Source organism: Vulpes lagopus, chromosome 1 (assembly GCF_018345385.1).
Source record: "Vulpes lagopus strain Blue_001 chromosome 1, ASM1834538v1, whole genome shotgun sequence".
In the NCBI taxonomy this organism is placed as follows: Eukaryota; Metazoa; Chordata; class Mammalia; order Carnivora; family Canidae; genus Vulpes; species Vulpes lagopus.
In genome coordinates this window covers 135,340,852-135,364,609 of record NC_054824.1, presented here as the reverse complement: position 1 = coordinate 135,364,609, position 23,758 = coordinate 135,340,852, and the positions used below count along the sequence as shown (strand labels likewise).

Below are 23,758 nucleotides of genomic sequence, written 5' to 3'. Positions count from 1 at the left end.
CAGTGGTTGAAACACTCCACATTTATGGTACTATTTGGTAGAACAGGAAATAGTTGGAATAGATCTAATAGAGCTAACCTAATTGAATAGCTCAGTCCCTGAGACAGAATTCACTGTATTATCATTTAAGTCTCCCCATATTATGAATGGGAAAGCACAGACTTGGAGTAGCTATGTTACTTTGACACAAATTCTCCAATTCCTACCTTATTTGATACTCTGAGCCATTCACAGAAGTCATCACCTAATGAGATGTGAACATAGTCTTTTAGTGAAACATTTCTAGGATTGGAATCTTTCATTGTATTTTTATTTCTAAGAAATGAATGGAATGTAAACCAATTGCTGGCAGACTAAATCCTTGAAGGAACAACTGCTTATATCATGTTTCTTATTTTGGTGGATACAAAATCAGTGATCATACACATGGGGAGAGATTTCAGAGACTTTCAGGAAGATGATGAACTATTTAGATGAGACTTCATGGCTTGACACCTCTTTGCCAGGGGATGAGGTGATGTCTTTCATGTTGCAATGAAGTGTATATTGGGCATGAGGTCCTTAGCAGCTGAGGCAAGTATGAGGACCTCTGGGAATGGTTTCGTGATAATTCCATCTCAAACACAGAAAATAAACTTCTACTCCAATGTCCTAATTAAGACTTCTGAAATTGAGATAGCAAGGGAAAAAGCAGAATCCATTCTCTTTATTTAGACATTCTGACAGAGCAGTGTAATGGAACATCTGTTGTGTAGTATGCTTAAAACAAAATCACAACCACAACAAACAAGTTTTTTCTGTACTACCTAAAGTAGGGCCTGCCTTTTCGGAACCTGACTAGATTGACACCCCTAATTGCTCTGCATTCTCCTGGTTGACGGCTCCGTCCTTTATCTTTTGATTTGAAGACCTTCCATGTTCGAACTGCCCACTCCCTCCATTTTTCCTTGGTCTCTCTTTTAAGAATAATGATGATGATGCTGACAGTGATGATGATGATGATGATATTACCAATGAGACAAATAATATGTCCTTTAATTAGAATAATTGAACTTTAGTCATGCAATATTTAAGCTGAAAGAGTCCTAGTGATTATCTGTTTCAATCACATTCATTTTTAGACTCACAAAATAAGATCAAAATGCTTTTGGCATTACTGCATATTTTAATCCAGAGTCCTTTCTACTTAACAGTAAATATCATGTTTGCCACTATTTTCTGCCCTTCTTTGTTTTGCTGTATTTCGGGATGTCAAAAATCCAACATGGGCTTACATCTGCATTGCCATCGCATTTTATTTGAAACCACAATCAATCTGTAGTGGGAAAACAAAACCAAAAGCAAATCCTTTGGGTAGATATTTAATTGCACAAGAAATCAACAATATGAGGCTTTTGTGAAGTTCTAATGGTTCAGTTTGTTACAAATCATCAAAAATATGTCAGGAGTTACATTTCATGAGGTGTATTTAATTGCAATAATAAACTTTTCTGGGGTATTCTATAGAGATCATTTTCAAATTCTGGTATATATTTAAGTTACTGTATTCTCTCATGCCACAGTTCATTATTTTTTCTCCTCAAAGTTTGTTCTTCAATTAAATAAAGGTTTGTGACCCAGCACCATTATTCATTGTGACCACTACAATGAGTTTCTTTATAGCACTTGTCAGTCTTGTGATAATACAATTATATGTGTATCTATCTCTTTATTGTGTCTTTTTTTTTTTAAGATTTTATTTATTTGTTCATGAGAGACACAGAGGCAGAGACACAGGCAGAGGGAGAAGCAGGCTCCATACAGGGAGCCCTATGTAGGACTCAATCCCAGGTCTCCAGGATCACACCCTGGGCCAAAGGTGGTGCTAAACCACTGAGGCACCCAGGCTGCCCTAGTGTGTCTTTATGGTGTTTCATGTGGGCAGAATTTAGTCTGAAATTGTTCGTTTATTTTTGAATAATTAACTCAACGTGATGGGACTGAATCATAGGCATATAAGCTAATTTTTTTCCTCAGTGGAAAACCTTTTGATCTCCCTTCACAGTCATAGATTCAGGAGATATGTTAGGACTAATTTCAAATTCTATTGCATGAATCTGTTGTGTTAATGGAAGCAATGATATTCATCATGAATTTATTGAGCTCTGATTACATGCAAGATTCAGAGTTTCAAAGAGTTCTGACATTTTTTTTCAATTTAACCATGAATTTGAAGAATGCAGCATAAAGCATATTTGAAGAATGTGATGGGTTGAATTTTGTCCCTCAAAGAAGTATGTTTATTCCTAATCCCCAGTACTTGTGAACATGACTATGTTTGGAAATAGGATCTTTGCAGATGTAATCAAGTTAAGACAAGGTCAGCCTGGATTAGGTGCACCTTACTCCAAGATGACTCATTCCTTTGTAAGAGGAGAACAGACATAGATGCGTACAAAAGAGGATGTTGTATGAAGACAGAGGCAGAGTTTGGAGTTAGACATCCAGAAGACAAGAGACACCATGAATTACCTGCAACCACTGGAAGCAAGGAGAAAAGAAGGGAAAAGAATTTCCCTCAGACCCTCCAGTGGGAACCAACCCTTACTGACACCTTGTTTTCAGACTTCTCGTCTCCAGACATGTGAGAAAATAAATTTCTGTTTTTTAATACCCGAAGATGTGACACCTGGCTTCAGCAACTCTAGAAAATGAATACAAAGAGTTATTGTGGAATTTATACTTGAGCAATAGACAGATGGGAATTTGTATTTTGGTTCTTCAATCCCATGACCATGTGCCTGGGCAAGTTACCCAACCACTGCTACTAATTATTTTCTTCATTTATAAGGTGAGGATTGTCATAACTCTAAAACTTGCTATGAGGTTTAAAGATAAATTTAAAATGTCTACAATGCAGTGTCTGGCAATAATATGTATTCAATAAATTGTTATGGTTACTCATTGTCAAAAGTGTATGGCTATTCTTGCTTTTTACATTGCTTAAAATGAAAGGCTCAATGGGTATTACTTCACTTTTAGTTTATACTGCCTGGTGTGCACATTTCAGCTAATAAATACTTTTTTGACTGATGTAATGGTTTTGAAAGCAATTACAAAGGTGAATAGCAGATGTCTAAACTGTCTTTTTTGTTCATTTTTTTTAAATGGGGGAAAAGATTTGATCTGTCAGTATCAATTTGCTTGAAATTCACAAAAATATGCAGCCCTTTAAAAAAAGAATGGAAGGGTTTCAACTGGGCCTTGACCAGAAAGCATATGACACAGAAGGCACCTTTTAAAAAGTGACATGCCCCATCCTCATTGGGTGTTCAAGAGCTAGCAATGATTGGTCTTTGAAGCATCAGCATCTGTCCATGGCCACTCAGCTGTGTCACTCTGAAACTTAGAAAGTTGAATGAAATTGGGGTGCCCGGCTGGCTCAGTTGGTTGGATGTCTGACTGTTTCAGCTCAGGTCGTGATCTCAAGTCCATGAGATCTAGCCTCACACTGGGCTCTGCGCTTAGGGTGGAGCCTGCTTAAGATTCTCTCTCCCTCTCTTTCTGCCCCTTTCTCCCACTGGCACTCTCCCTGTCTAATAAAAAAGTTGAATGAAATTGAACATTTGTTAGTAGTACTTGCTCATTAGTTCATTTCCCTCCTTGTAAGTATGGTATTTAATATTCATCAGGAGGATTCCTGTCCCATCTTGATTGATCACCTGTAAACTACTGGGGACAATTCCTGTTGGTGAATGAGAAACATAAACTCGTTTATCTTTATATCATATCTATTGCAAATTAAAGTAAAATGTAGAGTTTGCACACTAAAATGGTTCTACTGTGGAGCAATGTGGCTATAAAACAGCATGCTAACAAGCATGACATGATGAATGGAATACAATAAACTGCCATGATTTCCATTTTTCCCCCCAGCCGATCAGAGAACTCACACCTATTGGGGACACAATAATGATAGTCCAGGGAGCCCGGTAAACCACCTTGAGGGCAGTGATCCTCAGCTTGCCCAGGATAACTGTTCAGCCAAGCCAAGATGAGTGGTGCTGAGCATCATTTCCACATGTCTCCTTCCCTGTATTTGCATGCACGTGCTGACAACCACAAAATGTGCTATATTGATAGAGGGTGGGGACAATGTTAGAACAGGAGCGGCTTGAGGTAATACTTTGCAAGAGGCAGAGAGAACAAGGACTAGCAACTTCTTTAGACTTCCCAAGAACAAAGGGCCAAGGGTGAGTGACTTATCCCCTTCTTACCTTTCAAGGCACTGTTATAATAATAAAGAACAGGGGAGTCATTATTTGGAGAGATTTTAAGTTTGAAAAGAGTTCCTAGTGCAGATCAGAATCAATTTAATAAACTCTTTTTTGGATTCCATCTATGCACTACAGGAACTTGTGACTCAGGAAATGTGAAATACATGGGAGTAAATCCTTTTACAAAATACTTCACTGTACTATGGATTTTTTAATAATGTAGGTCAAGTTCCAAGTTCTGTGTTAGCTAGCAAGATTGAGGTCTGTTGTTCACTCTATGGCTTTGGTGTCTACCTTTCCCATTTCCCTAGGCCTCTTACAGTCTAAACCCTCCATATTATATTCCTTTTTGTCTCTCAAGCATTCACTTGTCTGACCATTTTTTTTTTCATTTTCCTAGAACATTAAAGGTATCTTTTTAAGTTGGAAAATACAACATCAGCCATTCATTAATTTACCTTTTCTTTTTCTCTCTTTTCTTTCTTTCTTTCTTTCTTTCTTTCTTTCTTTCTTTCTTTCTTTCTTTCTTTCTTTCTTTTAACCATTACCCTTACATTAGAGCTTTGTCTGCAGGGAGGAAGAAAAGAAGGGAAAAAGGAAAGGAGAGAGGGAGGGAGGAAGGGAGAGAGGGAGAAAAAAGTAATTCTTTATCAACAGACACCAGTCTCATTGTCTAGCAGACTCCCCACCCCCCAAAAAAATACTTTAACAAATTGATGACAAATACAGCAACCTATTAGCAAACCAAAAAAATGTTCTGTTGATTTTATTTGTGAGCCAATTAGGGTGTGAGTTATCAAAAAGCCATGTCAAAAATGGTATGATCTGTGTGCTCTCCCCTCTAGCTAGGAAGGACTAATAGCAACTAGGTTTACCTTTCTACCTGAAGCAACCTAAACTTTAGAGAGATTATATGAAGCAATGGTTCTCAAGGTATTGAGCATTAACTTACAAAGGGTAGTGTGTTAAGACTTTAAGTGGCATGACCCCTCTGACTGTCCCTGCTCCCTGCTAGGAGAGAATTTCCAGGCTGCAGAACAGGCAGTAGGACTCTGGGAGCTCAGTGAACTTCTTGAGTGCAGGAAATGAGCTGAAAGTCCAGAAAATTCAGATGGCTGAAGTTTGCAGGGCAAAATATTTGAGAGGAGAAAACTATATGGAGAGACAAATCCAGGGCTCTGCAGAGGAAACTGGAGTTTCAACTGGATGTTGATCAGCTCACGAATGTGAGACAATTTCCTAAAGCTCAGAAAAACTACTCCAAAGGTTGGAAGGAACAACACATAGAGTTCTTATAGGGCCAGGTATAGTCTGTGTACTCATCAGTGAGATTCCTGATAATAATTCACCAGGCATCAGGTTGAGAAGGGCTTCACCTCAGTAGTAAATAAGAATGAACCCTAGACCAAATGTTGTTTTTGTCCTACCTGACAAAGCTTTATAGCAAGACTTGAAAGGATTAAAATGTTTCCAAGTGAGTTAATTGTATCCCAGAACAAAATTCAATCATATTCATAGCATTAAGGAGTAAAAAAAATTCAGCACTCAACAAGTTAAAGTCTATACTGTCTGGTATATGATCAAAACTACTAAGGATGTAAAGAAAATACAATTCTTTTTTTTTTTTTTTTTTTAAGATTGTGACCAATACCACAGGTTATCACTTCTTTTTTTTTTAAGATTTTATTTATTTATGAGAGACACAGAGAGAGAGAAAGAGAGAGAGGCAGAGGCACAGGCAGAGGAGGAGAAGCAGGCTCCATGCAGGGAGCCTGATGTGGGACTCAATCCCAGGACTCCAGGATCACGCCCTGGGCTAAAGGCAGGCACCAAACCGCTGAGCCACCCAGGGATCCCAGAAAATACAATTCTTAACAAAGATCAAAATCAAGCAAGGGAAACTGACCCACAAATTACACAAATGATAGAAGCAGTAGAACAGGACACTAAAACAGTCACAGTTGTACCTCATATGTTTAAGGGGCAGGAGGAAATATGCAGCATATTAAACAGATAGGAAAGATACAAACACAATCTAGGTGAAACTTTTAGAGGTGAAAATTCAAAATCCACAAGGAAAAATATACTAAATTATAGTAATGGTAGATTAAACACTGCAGAAGAAATTGAGTTTAAAATCTTTACAATAGAAACTTTCCAAAATGAAAGAGAGAGAGAGAGAGCAAGAACCATGAAAAAAAAAAAAAAAAAACAGAAATAAGGAGCTAAGAAACTGAGGAATAGGTGAACTCTAATTAGAATTCCTTAAGGAGTCAGAAAGAAACAAATATAATGTTCATATATTTTCCAAATTTGATAAGAAAAAAAGAACAAAGAAGCCACAATCCATGAGTTTTGATGAACCCCAGGCCCCCTAAATTGAGAAAAGCTAGCAAGTCACATCATAACCAGATTTGCTCAAAACTGTTAATTAAGAGAAAATTTTAAGTAGCTAACAAGGGGGGATGAGGTGGAGGGAATGTTTTGAATAGAAGAACAATAAACTTCTTATTGGAACTAATGCAAGAGAGAAGAACATCAACTTTAAAATATTTAAGGGGCAGCTCTGGTGGCTCAGTGGTTTAGCGCCGCCTACAGCCCACGGCATGATCCTGGAGACCTGGGATCGAGTCCCACGTCAGGCTCCCTGCAAGGAGCCTGCTTCTCCTTCTGCCTGTGTCTCTGCCCCCCTCTCTTTCTGTTTCTCATGAATAAGTAAATAAAATCTTTAAAAAATATAAAAATAAAACATTTAAGAAAAAAACCCTCAAACTAGAAATATTAATCCAGTGGAAAAATTCTTCATAAATGAAAGAGAAATAGACTTCTGCAGTTATACAAAGCTGAAAGAACTCATCACCAGCATACCTGTACTATAACAAACATGAAAGGAAGCCCTATATGTAGAAGAAAAATCTATATCTACACAAAGAAAAAAAATAAAGGAGATTTGAAATTATAAGTTGGATAAATAGAAATACTTCTTATTACTTGACTCTCTTTAAATATGCTGGCCTGTGTTAAGGCAAAAATAACAATAATATGTTATAGAATAAAAACATATGTAAAAATCATATATATGACAAAACTAATCTGAAGTCCGCAAGGCAAGATATAGAATTATACAGCTGAATTATTTTTATGCTCTGTATGGTTATAATATCACTATAAGGAAGACTATTTTAAGGTAAGCAATTCTACAGATATACTAAACTACCACCAAACTAACAGAACAAAGAGTTACAGCTAATAAGAAATGAAAGAGATGAAATAAAATCATAAACAAATATTCAATTATTGCAAACAAAGGCAGAGAAAGAAATAATGGGAACAAAAAGCATGTGGGCCAAATGAAAATAAATAACAAAATAGTAGAGGTATATCATATCAATAATCACATAAATAGAAATAGTCTGAACATCCCAATTAAAAGTCAGAGAGTGGGATCCCTGGGTGGCGCAGCAGTTTGGCGCCTGCCTTTGGCCCAGGGCGCGATCCTGGAGACCCAGGATCGAATCCCACATCAGGCTCCCGGTGCATGGAGCCTGCTTCTCCCTCTGCCTGTGTCTCTGCCTCTCTCTCGCTCTCTGTGTGACTATCATAAATAAATAAAAAAATTTAAAAAAATAAAAATAAAAAAAAATAAAAGTCAGAGAGTGTTAGTTCGATAAAAAGCTGCACAAAAACATATGCCACCTACGAAACACCATTTTAACTATAATGACACAAACAAGTTAGACATAAAAGGATGGATAAAGATATATCCATGTTAAATGTGGTCATTATCAAATATAAAGAGACTTATTTCATAGCAATAAAGGAGTCAACTAATTAGGAGGAAATAGCAAGTATAAACATTTATATAGTTAATTAAAAGTCTCAAGATACGGAAAGCAGGGACTAATATAACTGCAAAAGGAAATATATACATCCATGTAAAGAACTATACACAAACGTTTATAGCAGTTTTATTTTTCATAGCCAAGAACTAGGAACAGCCCAAATGTTCATCAGCTGATGAATAGGCAAATTGTAATACATCCATACAGTGGAAAACTATCATGACATGTGGAAACATGGGTAAATCTCAAAATAATTATTCTGTGTGAAAGAAACCAGACAAGAAAGAGGGTATCTGTAGGGTTCCATTTATGTAAAATTCTGGTAAAAACCAACCAATCTATAGCAACAGAAAACAGAGAAATGGCCATCTAGGTGCTGAGAAGACGGGGAGGGGAAATGAAGACTGGCAGATGGGAGAGAATATGAAGAGACATCAGAAAACTTTAAAGTAATACATATGTTTCTTATCTTGATTGCAGTGATGGTTTCATAGATGCACACATATGTTTAAAAAAATCAACAGTTTAAATATATATACTGTCTGTCACATGCCAATTAAATACTGTGATTGAAATTCACTGTTGATGGGGCTAAAATTAGTTGCCATAAATGGCTATTTTTATGGACTCTGTTGACATGACCAAAAATAATATGAACATGTGTAGTAGTCTTTGCATGGCTTCCATTTCCTTACAGTCTTACAATAATCCTGTGAATGAATCTGATTTTTTTCATTTACTCTAAAATGGAAATAACTCTCTTGTTTTAAATTTATTTTAAATAAGATGAATATTCTAGAGTTGCAGTATCCAATATAATAGCCACTAGACACATTTGGCTATTTACATTTAAATTAATTAAAGTTTTAAGAAAGTTTAGAAATTGGTCCTCAGTCACAGCAGCCATATTTTCAAAGCTTAATGACGGTTATGGCTGGTGTCCACCACCTTGAACAATGCAGCTATGCAACATTTTTATCATCTCAGAAAGTTACATTGTACAATAGGTACATGCAATTAAGAGTACAAGAAATATGGCTCCTAGTTTGAGGTCTGCCTTAAGACCGAATAGGTCTTGTGTACCTCAGTTTACCCAAGCTACTCTATTTTTTTCATTTGTCAGCTAATAGAATTGTTCTTTTGTATGGTGTCTTTCTATTCCCAGCATCTAGGATTGATTCTACAAGATCACTGTAGTTACATAGAAAATACCTATGGGTAATTTGGGATGCCAACACATGTCTCTCACTCCATATTCTGTAAACATGTGCCACTTCTTTCATACAATTTCTTTGTAAGAAATTTTTTTTTAAGATTTATTTATTTTATTGGAGAGAGCAAGAGAGACCGAGAGAATGAGAGAGAGCATGAGCAGGGAGAAGAGGGAGAAGCATGCTCCCCTTAGCGGGGAGCTTGACACAGTGCTTGATCCCAGGACCCTGGGATCATGACCTGAGCAAAAAGGAGACGCTTAAAAGGCTGAGCCACTCAGGTGCCCCTTTCATACAGTTTCTATTTAACACCTGCAGGGTTGATGGATAAATAACTTCACTATACCTTCCTTGCTCATCTAAACCAGCACCCATCTTTGAGGTAGAGTATTTTGAAGAGTAGAGACAATGTGAGTGGAAAAATGACAACTGAGACAAACTCATGCTAAGAATCAGTTAGTGATTAATTGGATCATATTTCCCCTCAGGTTTATTCTCTTCTTGCAATGATCTTTCTCCACTAGGCTCTCCTACTACTACTCCCTTACTTTCTTCCTTACCAACCTAACTTTGACCAAGGCAATTCTTATTTACCTTCAGTACTCGGCTCAATTATCATTTTCTCCTGTTCATAAGAGGACCTTACCAATGTTCTAGAATAAGTCAGGTTCACTGTTACTCCTTTTTAAAGTCAATTATCACAGTTCTGGTCAAATAATGAGTACTTAACCGTCTTACCTAGGTTGTTAGGTTGAAGAGGTAATGAAGACATTATTTACCTTGAAACTCTCTACCCCTGAAGTCTGGCCCAGTGCCTGGTGTATAGTGAATATGTAATGTATGTAATATATTTGATTTGTGTTGACTACTTGAAAATCAGAATTCTTATTCCACTGGATACAGTGAAACACTCCTAGAGAGAACCACTGGGGTTGAAAGTCATGCTTCTACAGTTGTTGCTTTTGTTTTTATTTTTTGAGATTTAAAATAGCTCTTTTGACATTGAGTCATTCTATCTTCTGGATTCTCATGACCTACTGTCAATATCTTTATCATAGCACTAACTGCCCCATACTGCAAATTGCTTGGCTAAAGTCCAGTGATATGAGCTTCTCAAAGGTTACCAATCATATCATTTTTACAATCCCTTAGTTATGATGTGTAAGATACATTAGAATCTCAATAAATGTTAGTTCATAACATTCGTGAAATATGATGTGATTTGCCATTTCTAGCTAGAAAAGAAAAGCTCAGGAGAATTCACAAAATCTCTGTGGTGCACTTGACTTCAGAGACTAACCACAGAGCTTGATTTCAGAAGCAAACCAAACCACAAATGCTCAGTTTTTCACACATTTTAGAGTTTGGCCAAAGGTGCTAGAGATAGGCCAATTTCAGAAATTTACACTATTAAATTAAGCATCCAAAAAGGAATTTATGTGCCCTAGGAAACATTAAAAGCCATAAGTTAAACATGGATTCTTTATGAACCATCATTCATTTTCAAAGTTTTCAGGGAAAAGTTAAACTTTTACCCTCGGTCCAATGGTTTATTTATTGATGTGTGGTAATCTTTTCAGTTTTATTTTTAAACACTCTAAGTCATCTTACTAAATTTTGAAACTTAATCATATTGTTTTTTTGTTGTTGTTGTTCATTCATCTAGAGGTGAACTATTGAAGATGAACATCACAGTGCAAGGACCTTATATTAAATACAATTAATTCAAAACATCTTGATGAACTAGATGAGCCTCAAGGTCTTGAATTAAGGGTAAAATTTGGATTGATAGTCTTGATATGTTTTGGAAACATCCCTTAATTAAAAAACATATTTGACATATTTTGAACTTTCTTACATTAGAATGTATATCATTGTTTCAATTGTGTAAACCTGATCTTCCAAATTATTTGTAAACTCTTTAAATACCAGTCCAATGCCATATCTCCTCTGACACTTCTTATGGTACTTAACACAGCCAGAGCATAGCAAAGGCATTTAGTCAATTCTTTTAAACAGTATAAAACACCTACCTTCTATCCATAGCAGGGTCCATTAGAAATGGACATTTCCTAGAGCCTAAATTGTATCTTTAAATGTCTCAACCATGAGAAGTTAATATTCTAGAAAGATAGAATGTATGAGGTGGCCTCATACATTTTGAGACAGTTGGCTAATTCTCAACCAGGAAGAAATTCTGACATTTTTGTCCACCAAACCAAATATTTGAACATTTTCTCCAATAATTCACTGAATATGTTGTTATCTCCTAATTCAAAGATAAGCAATCCATTGATCTACTTGTTAAATATTTTTGGAGAGCCTATCATATGTCAGGCATTATGGGGGCACTAGATGTTCAAAGAAGAAATCTATATCAGCGGCCAAAAGAAAGTAATAATTAGCAGGAAGCTGGGAAGTGGTAGTAAGACAAATAAAATGATAATTCTAATTTCCTAGGGTTTTTGTGAGGACTACATGAGATAATTATGTAAAAATTACCACAGTAACTAGCACATTATATGAATTTCACATCTGGTAACAACCATTACCATGAACTAATTGGGCCAGGCTGGAAAATCATTTTTTGGTCTACATTTTTGTGACTCAGTATCACAGATTGGTATGTAGCTGGAGAGAGTTTTCCCCAGAGTTCAGCTTGCATTTTTATCTTTATTTTTACCTCTCTTGGGATAAAAATACCTTCTCTGCTCAGTTAAGCCCATTTGCTAGATTCTGAATCATTATGCAATCTCACATCCAGCACTTATCCTTAAGGAAACAAATAAGATTCACATAAGCAATGTTTCCACTTAGAGCCTTGTCTCCACTCAGCCATTTTGAAAACCTGTGTGTGGAGGGAATGGAGAGTGCCGGGGGATCAGTGAGGATTGATTGGAGAGGTGATTATAAGGAGGTGAGGTCAGTCCTGGGGAAGTGCACATCAAGAACCCTTGGTCTCTGTTATCACCCAAGTCACAAGGTTCTTAATGCCTGCCAGGAAAGTCTTGTACGTGTCTGGCTAGTCTGGGAACAGCATGGATTGCATTCTGCTCTTCCCTTTCAGTAGGAGTCTTTTCTTTTTTTAAAAAAAATGTACCTTCTGGTTAAATATACTTTAAACTGATTACTTATTCTGTGGATGTCCAGTGTTTCCCATTCCCATGGCAGAGTAAAGAATGAGGACAGGCCACAGAACACTTGAGCATCGGTTCTGGCATCACATTAGCTAAGTTATCTTGAACAAGTCACTTATCTTCCATGAATCTTTGTTTCTTGAGATATCAGGAGGTCTCACCCTCCCTCTCCTTTCCACAGAGAAACGCTCCTAACCTCCACTCTTAAGCCATATAGTCATCTAGAAAAGAAACATAGACCAGTATTCTCAGGCATTAAGTATACACCTAGATTTATATAATATCAAATCTCACTTAAAAACATAAAGCATTGCCCTAAAATTTTAAAGTCACTGTATTTTCATTAGTATCCTTTCTGTTTTATGCATAAAGATGCTATCTATAGTCAGGCTGGCCTCAGTTTCATAAGCATTGGCCAGTAAGGTATGGTTTAAAAACAGATCTTGGCTGATACGATATTGAAAGACAAGAACAAAATTGAAGGTCTGACACTATGCAACATCAAAAAGTCAAGACACCAACTGGTTTTAAATATTTGCAAAAGACATATCTAATTAGCAGATATTATCCAATGCAATATATGTTACCCAATATATACTTAATGTATAAGTATTGGGTAACATATACAAAAATTCTAAAAACTCAGTAATAAGAAAACAAACAACTCTATTAAAAAATAGGCCAAAGACATTAACAGGCACTTTATCAAAGAAGATATACAATTGCCAAATAATCATATAAAAGATAGTCTGCATCATTTGTCACCAGGAAAGTGCAAATGAAAAAAACAATGAGATACCACTACACATCTATTAGAATAGTCAAAATCCAGAACATTGACAACATTAAATACTGGCAAGGATGTGATGCAATCATTTTTTGCTGTTGGAAGTGCAAAATGGTACAGCCACTTTGGCAGCTGCTTTTTTTTTTTTTAAGATTTTATTTATTTACTTGAGAGAAAGGGAGAGAGAGCATGAGCATGTGGGAGGGGGCAGAGAGAGACAGAGAGAGAGAAGCAGACTCCCTGCTGAGCAGGGAGCCTGATGCAGAGCTAAATCCCAGGACCCTGAGGTCATGACCTGAGCTGAATGTAGACTCTTAGCTGATTAAGCACCCAGGCACCCCCAGTTTGATAGCTTCTTACAGAACTAAGCATACTCTTAACCATATGATCTAGCAATCATGTTCTTTAGTATTTACCTCCAAAAGCTGAAAATTGATGTTCACATTAAACCTGCACACAGATGTTTATGGCACCTTTCGTCCTAACAGCCCAAACTTGGAGACCACCAAGATGTGTCCTTCAGTAAGGCAAATGGATAAATAAAAATAAGCTGTGGTACATTAGACAATGGAATATTATTAGGCGCTGAAAGGAAATGAGCTATCAGCCATGAAAAAGGGTAGAGAAACTTCAAGTGCATAGTGCTAAGTGAAAGAAGCCAATCTGAAAAGGCTACATATTGTGTGAATCCAACTATATGGCATTCTGGAAAAGGCAAAATTATGGAAACGGTAAAGAGATCAATATTTGACAGAGGTTGGCAGGGAGGGAGAAATGAATAAATAGGGCACAGAGGGTTTTTAGGGCAGTGAAACTACCTGTGTGAGACTATAATGGTGGATCTATGTCACTATACATTTATCTAAACCCATATAATGTACAACACCAATATAAATCTTAATGTAAACTGTGGTCTTTGGGTGACATGCCAATGTGTCAATTTGTACCAAATGTCTCACTCTGGTGGGGGATGTTGATAACGGGAGAGACTATGCCTGTGTGGGGGCAGGAAGTTTATGGGAAATCTCCATATCCTCTCTAAAAATACGAAGTATATTTAAAACAAACAAACAAATTAATTAAAAACAGAACTTGGAGCATGGATCTCATCAGTCCTGTCATTGCTGTATGACTTTTCTACAGAGCTTAGCCCTCTCTACCAAGAACTTTATCATAAAAATACTATTGAGAATGGCAACAGGTTAAGATTCATATCAAGAGTTCACTTTTATTATAATCTGTTCAAGTGTGGATTACTTTGAGTCAGTAGAAAGAACAAATGAGGATAAGAGGCTCTGTTTTTGAGAAGAGGCTTGGGTTTGGCATTACAGTTTAGATGGCACTCTATCAGTCAGGGTTTTCTAGACAAACAGAATCAATAGATTTGGCTCATTTTAAGGAATTGGCTTATGTAATTGTGGAGGCCTTCAGAGTCTAAAATCTGATGAAGGAGGCTGTCTGTCTGAACACTCAAGAAAAGTTGCAGTTTGAGTCCAAAGTCAGACCTCTGCAGAACCAGGAAGAGTCATTTGTTCAGCTGAAGTCCAAAAGTAGTCTGCTACAGAATTTCCTTTTGCTCAGGATTGATCAGGCCTTTGAACTGATTAGATGAGACCCACCCACATTATGAAGAGCAATTTGCTTTACTCAAATTCCATGGGTTTAAATATAAATCTAATGTAAAAATACCCTCAGAGAAACATCCAGAATAATATTTTACGAGACATCTGGGCACTGTCACCCAAATTGACATACAATTAACCATTACAGGCCCAAATAACAGGATACAATTGAAGAATTTGGTGAAATCATCAATAATGGAATTGTCAAGAGATGGCATAGGCGACATATACTTTGAGGCTTTGTGCCAGGGATATTCATGGAATTAAGGTCTGTACAAGAATAGAGAAAGAAAATGAAAGAAAATTTAGCCAAAAATTTTGTGGACCTATTTCTCTTGAGAGAGACCATACCAACATCATCAGAAATAAAGCATTTTTCAATAGCTGAATATGAAATTTTAGCATGCATGACCAGACATGGCTGCTACCTTCCTTCTCTTCTGAGTCAATGTGTTCTTAGAAATGAATACAAAGGGAGCTAATATGTAGATGAATAGCAGTAAGACAATAAATAAAATAAGTTAAACAACTTCTCCCTCTATCCTTTTGCATTTTAAAAATGTTTCTTATTTATCTGTATTTCTCTCAGACCTTTACCTTGCTGACTCTTTCATATCATTCCTATCTCAGGTTAAATGCCATTCTCCAGAGAAATATTTTTGCTCCCCAATAAAAAGGTGCACAGGATGCTCTTTTGTTTACATCATACCAAATATTACTGATTTATGCAATGCATCCCACAGTCTCACCCATAGAAATGTTACCTCCATAAGGACAGTAGGCATCTCTTGCATGTCTCCTTCATTGATATACGTTCAGGGTCTGGAATAGTGTCTGGAACATAGCAAACATACAACATTCAGTGAAAGCATAGAAATTTGAAGTTTGGAATCTAGTGAGATGTTTACAGGCCATGTTGTGTAAAGATCTATTCTCTAAAAAAAAAAAAAAAAAAAAAAGATCTATTCTCTAAATCTGTCAATAGATTTAGAAATAACTTTGTGGGAAAATGAAAAGTTTTGCCTTTGAAAAAATTATCTCCAGCCAGTCAACTGCAGATTACATAGAATCAATCTACAAAAATAAAGAGTGAAACAGAGCTAATTCTCAAACCCTTCTTCTAGAGGGGAGATAATAGAAGTCCAGAAAGGCTAAGTAATCCCTATAGGTTGATTTAATATAAAGATAACTTTAAAACTTCAGAGCAATCAACAACAACAAAAATTATTCTGCTATATAGCACATACAGCTAAATTGTTTTTAGAGTAGCTTTTTCAAACGAGGTTTTGCATAATATTATCCCATTCTCAGATTCCCAATGCAGTATCAAAACAAAGTCCTGAGAACAAGAATTTTAAAATACATTTTTAAAAACTCTTCAATTTAAACCTGCTATATTTTTGCCTTCCTTTTTTAAGTAGTGTCTACTAACCACATGAATAATAATACACAATTTATTCAGCCTCTGATAGCTGGCTTCCACTTTCTCAACTCTTAGATAGTTTATCCATGAAGAAAAAAAAGGTAATATCACTTGACTTTCTTAGGGAATGGAATCAAATGAAATCGCAAGTGAAAGATTTTTAGAAGTATGAAGCCTTTCAAAAATAATATAGTGTTTGGGAAAGGAAACACTATGAATCCAAAGAAAATATTATGAAATAGAGGCCAGAGTCAGAATTTGGTTGGCCTTCAATATTATTGAACACAAAGCCCTGAAATACAAGGCAAAATTCTTGAAAAGATTCCGATTCTTTGGGTCATTTTGGAATGCCCTGCATTGATAGAGGATACAATCCCCATTTAAGGAAAATGCAATCCAGTTTCAGAGTGTATATTTCCAGAGACAAATGGAGAAACTGTTTTTTACCCTGAGGAAGGCCATAACAATTTTAATGTATCAAATTCCTAAAAGAATTTCAAGTTATAAAAGCCACTCATATGGGAATAAGGTTTTTACTTAATACGAAGGATATTTGAGGATAATAGAGAATTCAACTTTAAGAAGACTTAGGGAGTTTTCAGTGATTTTTTTCAAATATATAGAAGAGTGATTAGATTTATTCTGAACGTACCTGGTGGTCAAAGAGCGGTCAGAAGTAGAAACAATGCCTGGGCAATACCACAAGTTGAGCTTAATGGAAGAAAGAAAATTTTAATAAATGGAGCTACAGTATATGTCTCAATATACTATGTTGTTCAACACTAGAATGTTTAAAATAGACAAAGTATGAATCTGATTAATACTGCATCAGATTGATCCCCTAGGTGAGTAGTTGAGCCTAATAAATTCCATGGTTCCTTCTAAAGTTGAGGTTTGATGAGTTTGAGTGAGATTTTTCTCCACTCAAGATGACTCTTGGAGCTGGATGCCAGATCCATGATTTATTTGTATGTAGAGAATGGTTTGGGAGTTCCTCAAATTCCATCCCAACCAAAGTCTTAACATTCCCATTAGATAGATAGATAGATAGATAGATAGATAGATAGATAGATAGATGATAGATGATTGATAGATAGATAGATAGATAGATATAAAACATGCCTGACTTATTACAACATAATTAATCCATCCTTCCAATTTGATCAATACACTCAGAAGTGATCATTCATCACCTCCAAAGATACCTTATTCCATTATTGGATTATTGCAGTTATCAGACATTGTTTTTCTTTCTCCTATGAATTTGAGCAAGTTGAGTCCACCTCCTTCAACCTCAGTTATTTCATCTATAGAGGAGGTGTTTAGGTCACAGTTTCTGAGTGTCCAGTGTGAGTCTAGTCACCATCAAAGGCTGACCAAGTATTTAAAGAAAACTGCCCTGGGTCGTTCAGACATCTGTTTAGGAATTCCTCTGAGTGTCAGTGTATGAACACACAAGTACATACATCTCATTAGGTTATAATCAGATCTTGTTTTTAACCAAAAACTACATTACCCAATTTGATCACGCAACTTATTTACTAAACTTGGCTCTGAATGACTTTTAGCTATTTCCAAAAATTGAATACATCTGTAAGAGATGAAGATTTACCACTATCGAGGTCTTAAAAAAAAAAAAAAAGTGCTAAAGGCTTTGAAGAAAATTCCAAAAGAAAGAGTTCAAACAGCCTCTGAGCTAAAGCAGCATCATTAAAATAATTGTATAATTGCTCAAGGGACAATAATCATTTGAAGGTGTAAGTTCTGATTTGATTTTAAAAAATAGTGACATAGCCTATTTCATTCACAAAAATATTAAGTAACAATATGAAGCAGCATGTAAGAAAGATAGAACATAATAAGCCTTATAGAGGTCCACAGAGGGAGGGTGATCACTTTACACTAAATAGTCAGAGAAAGTTAAGTTGAAAGATAAAATCTGTTCTACTTTGAAGAGTAGACAGATTATTAGCATCTATCACTATCTGAATAAAAAAAGTATATTTTGTTTTATCAGAGAAAATCAATTTTCAACACTAGTTAGCTTTCACTCAGAAAGAAAGTTGAATTCTGAGACAAGAGGAGAAGACAGTCTTTGCCTTGGTAGAGGTCTGCAAGGGCCAACATCAGAAGTCACAGTGAGAGTGAAAGCGGGTAGAGTACCAAAGGGATGTCCTCACTCTCTCCACCTCTTTGTAAACATGTCCAGCTATTTTGCCTATGAAGGCCATTTCTAACATTTTTCTAACATAAAATCTCACCCACCGCTAACCACCACCTCTGAGGATGCCCATAAACATCAATAAGAAACAAAGCCAGGTCTATTCTCCCTTTCAGCGAGGCAAGAAAGGACTCCAAAGATCCACATACATGTTCATCTACCATACGTAGTTTTTAGGTTCTTACTCCCTATTTACCTAGTCAAACTTACAGTTTTTGTTTTTTTCCTAGAAAGATGTTACAGAAAGGATTCTCAATTCTGATTTTTATAATCACTCCAGAAAAGAATGGCTATCAAGTGACAAGATGATCAGGATGTTTAAAAAGAGAGAAATGGGTTCATAAAAGGAGACTGGAGGTGATGAAAATGATTTCTCCTCACTTAGAAGTGTCACTTGAGTGAAATCTACTTGTTCTTTCTATGTCTTGAAGAGAGCAGGGATGGGGAATGTCAGTAAACCAGTGTGTTGCATGCATGCAAATCTCTAAATGTTCTAAAGGTCATTTGCAAACCACATGGCTTGGCATTTGCCTTCCAGAACACTAAAAGGAATAATTTAATTAACTTTTCCAAAGAAACATAATCAGACTTAATTGGAATTTATGCCGATCAAAATATTTGAGCCTAGGACCTGGATAACTGGAAAATAAATGATACAAAAAATATTTGATAGTTAGTGTCAGTAAATTAAGGTTGAGAAGTACTTGAAAGGGAAATCAGAATTTAATGTACAAGGGTTTGCACTTCATTAGAAGTCTGTTTAGGACTTTGGCATTTTTTTCTTGGCCCCCTCCCCCAAATTCTTAATCTGTAGAAAGTGTATCAAAAATGAGTCAATAACAAAGCTTGCCTCTGAAACAGGAGACTTGACAACAAATACTGCCCAACTGTCATTGTTTAAGCTGTAGTTTACTTATGAGCAATTGAATCTCATTACTTCAGCCAAATTATGTTTTATTGCAGTGAGAAGCCAAAAAAAAAAAAAAAAAAGATTTTAAACTGTTTTTTTTTTTTTAAATGCACTTCAGATTTCAGTGATATGGAAAAACATTGAATTCTCAAGAAAGCAGGAAAGTCTTTTTAGCCAAGAGGAACATCCAGGGAATGGTAACCAGAAAGTTTAGTTGACCTAAAAGAAAAAAAAAAAAAAGCATTTTAGCCAGATCTTTATCAACCAACTAATTACTTCAAGTAGAAAGCAAACAATGGATATTCCTAGAAGTTATGTGTATTTGGCAGAAGAATGCAAGGAATGTTATATCTGTTACAAAACTTGTCTTAGGGGACCCCTGGCTGGCTGAGCGGTTGGGCTGGGCGTCTGCCTTTGGCTCATGGCATGATCCCGGAGTCCCCGGGATGGAGTCCCACATTGGGCTTCCTGCAGGGGGCCTGCTTCTCCCTCTGCCTGTGTCTCTGCTTCTCTCTGTATCTCTCATGAGTGAATAAATAAAATCTTAAAAACAAAAAAATCAAACCATGTCTTGGTAAATAACAGAATATCATTAATAATTATGAAATTACTATAAATTAAGTGGTAATATGCTAAATTACTTGCATCAATTATCTAGTTTTAAATTATCATGTTAAAAATACTGTGGGATGTTTCCACAGATGAGAAAACTGATTCTCAAAAAGGAGGGTAATTTGCTGAGGTTACCCAGCTAGTGAAGACTTACACTGCCTTTATAATAAGTTGCAATACATTTCAAACCAGCTTGGTGTAAAATATGGATGTATTATTTCATGAACATGAGCAGTCCAATGTCAGATGTGTCCCCAGTGTGGCAAAGATGTCACTGGGATTCAGTCTGTTTTCTCCATTCCTTGATCATTTTTCTCCTCTGTGGTCTTCATTCTCAGGCAATATTCCTACGTGATAGCAAAGAAAGTCACTATCAGCCTAGCTTATAGCTGTGGGGGATAGACACGACAGCCTCTCAGAGATGCAAAGAATTAAAAGTATGTTGCATGTGTAACTACTCTAGTTTTGTTCTGGAGTTTCTGTTAATGCTGAACATGGCACTTCTTCCCACTCCACACACAGTTAATAAAAATAATACAGTCTCTAGTCAACAATATTATCATGGGGTTGTATGGTAACATATGGTAGGTAGTACACTTGTGGTGAGCATAGTATAATGTATGGAGATATTGGATCATTACATTGTATACCTGAAACAAATATGATAATGTGTATCAACTATCCTCAAGTAAAAAAAAAAAAAAAAAAAAAAGATTAAAAAAAAAGTCTCTGGCACTGGACACCACTCTATTTTAGAGTATTTCAAGATGTTTCAGAAAATATTCAATCAAATTTGAGGTTCAAACATTTCTCTCAACTCAGAAATTGGCCCAACTATTTTCTCTTACCCTAAATGGTGCCTGGTTATAGGGAAAACTCATGAATCTTTAAGGAGATAGGTAGAAGTGGCTGGTTTGCATGCTATTTTCATTGGCCTTGGCCAGGATGTCCCTTGTCTGCTTGACCAAGGCTGTTGATTCTCAATTCCCAGCTCCCTACTGTCTCACTCACCCAAGTTTATTCCATGTTATGCACAGGCTGGGGGTATAAACCTGTGCAGTGCTGAGCCAGCTCCCTTTTACCAGACATGTTCTTCCACTGCACTACTGTTTGGTCCATCCAATGCTGGTTTCAAGCAGTTTGTGAATCAATCTCTCCCACCAATTGTAAATGGGAGACAAGATGCAAGCGTTTCCTGCTTTGGATTTTCCCCTCAAATTTCATGATAGTTTTAAAAGGATTTCCTCCCTCATTTGAATCTTATTTGAGGGGTAGGAAGCAATAACAATGTACTTGTTATTTCCTGTCCTCTTCCTTTTTTTATTTTAAATTTTATTTATTTTAGAGAGAGAGTGCATAGGAGCTGATGCTCAACCTGTTGAACCACTTAGGCATGTTTCCTGTCCTCTTCCTAGAAGCTAAGGCTTTTTTTAATCTCCCTTTCTTCCTGAGATGAATTTCCTTTATGTTATACTCACTTCATCCCAGGGGAATAGAATATATATAAATTCAGCAAAGTAAGAAACCACTCATATGGGGAATATAAAAAATAGTGAAAGGGATCATAGGGGAAAGGAGTGAAAATGAGTGGGAAATATCAGTGAGGGTGACCAAACATGAGAGACTCCTAACTCTGGAAAACGAACAAGGGGTAGTGGAAAGGGAGGTGGGCAGGGGGATGGAGTGACTGGGTGACGGGCACTGAGGGGGGCACTTGATGGGATGAGCACTAGGTGTTATACTATATGTTGGCAATTTAAACTCCAATAAAAAATATACAAAAAAGAAAAAAGTAACCACATTAGGAAAAAAGGAAAATCCATCATCAACATTGAAGTGAAGAAGATTCCTCTCTCTTGACAGCTTTAGCAAAGTCAGGAGCAGGACTCAATGTTATCCCATGCAGGTTCTATGCCTATTCTGAACCCATCATTGTGGAAAGAGAATGGAACACCCTCATTGGCCAAGCCTGAGTCAAATATTAACATGATAGAGGTAGGGATGTGATAGAGAGTGCATCAGCATCATCCAAACTGAACAGAATTTCAGAAAAGAGAGTTTAGAAAGAAGGAAGAGGTCTTTTTTTTATCAGTTATACATAATTATGCTTAGTGTGCATTGTTGATACGGTAGAATGACTAAGTTTACAATTAATTTACTTTAATTTCCTTCTTCATATTTGGAAAACCCAAGGTATAGAAACATATAAACTAAGATACATTTCTCTCCCCTCCCCTCTCTCTCTCTCTCATCTACTATCCCTTTATTTATCCCAGCAACTTGTCCTCTACTATCCTAAGGAAATATAGCCCTCAGCCTAAAACCAAAGTCAAAAATAAAAGGTCATCCAATACTTCTCAGTATCCAAGTTCTCAGCTTCCAGTGATTGGTTATTTAAGCTATTTCCAATAGATTTCACTATATGAGATTTTGTTTTTCAGTTTATACCTTAACTTTTCAGTCTAATTCCCAGATAAGGTAGCCTCTGCACATGATATATCTCTAACATGTATGTTTATATAAGAGGCTATTCTTCTGTGTTCAAAGCCTCATAATCAAGGAACGAGTTAAAACATTTCCCCTAGTGACATTCTACCCTGATTTCTGGCTATCATCTCAAATTATGGTTTTTGTTTTGTTTTATTTATTTTTTTATTTTTATTTTGTTTAGTTTTTGCACTTGAACTCTCTACTGCAATACCTCATGAACACTCAATTATATACAGTCTTTCTACTGTCCTCAAAATGAAAGCCAAAGTCCTGAGTCTAGCATGTAAGACCTTTCACCATTTGAACCTGGCATACATTTCATATGGATTTTTTTTAAGATTTTTATTTATTTATTCATGAGAGACACAGAGAAAGGGAGGCAGAGACACAGGCAGAGGGAGAAGCAGGCTCACCGCAAGGAGCCGGATGTAGTACTCAATCCCAGATCCTGGGATCATACCCTGAGCCAAAGGCAGATGCTCAATTGCTGAGCTACCCAGCCAGACGTCCCTCATATGGATTAAAAAAAAAAACAAAACCAAAAACAAAAAAGTAACAGCTAGCTCCACATGCCAATAGTATAAAAAATTTAGGAAGGCTAATATTCTGTCTAAAAATTGAGAATTCTAGGCTTTGCCAACTCAGGATTCTGATTCAAGAGGTTTGGTATGGGCCCCTGAAATCTGTGTTTTATTTATTTATTTATTTATTTATTTATTTATTTATTTACTTACTTATTCATCCTCCCTTTATATTTTAAATGAGCATTTTTATTAGTCAAGATATGCTAGTTTTCACAGCAATAATAAGCAAACCTCCAATCAAAGCTGATTTTCTGTTTGACAAAATACACAACATAGGTCAGTTGGAGATTATTCTCCGGGACCAAGGCAGAGATGTTATTACCATTCGCCTCACCTGAGGAAAGAGAATGTGTTGAACTGTGTTTGCTAGCCCTTAAAATTTCCACCTGAAAGTGTTTTTACTTTTCCTACAAGTTTTGTGGGAACATCTAAACTCAAGATGATAGGGAACTGCTTGGTGAATACTATTTTTGCAGCTATTGTGAGGACTTCATTTTGAGACACAGGTACCATATTATTTATTCTGACCTATCTTGGCCATTAAATTCTAAAATCTATTTTCACTTTTCTTCAGTACCTTTGAGTATCCATTGCTCATGTTGAATTTGTCTTCCCTGTTTCTAGATGCATGAGAAATTCCAACTATAAGTTTATCTTTGGCAA

At 36.3% G+C, this 23,758-nt stretch overlaps 1 long non-coding RNA gene across 2 annotated transcripts in view; it reads right to left on the bottom strand.

Moving 5' to 3' along the window:
- Nucleotides 1-23,758, bottom strand: part of LOC121497043 — a 74,206-nt gene that overhangs the window by 11,649 nt on the left and 38,799 nt on the right. For both annotated transcript variants that reach the window (XR_005989388.1, XR_005989387.1), the window contains exons 2-3: nt 16,931-16,989; nt 15,620-15,689 (exon numbers count right to left, since the gene is read on the bottom strand). This is a non-coding gene — a long non-coding RNA (uncharacterized LOC121497043). The remainder of the gene's footprint in view (nt 1-15,619; nt 15,690-16,930; nt 16,990-23,758) is intronic.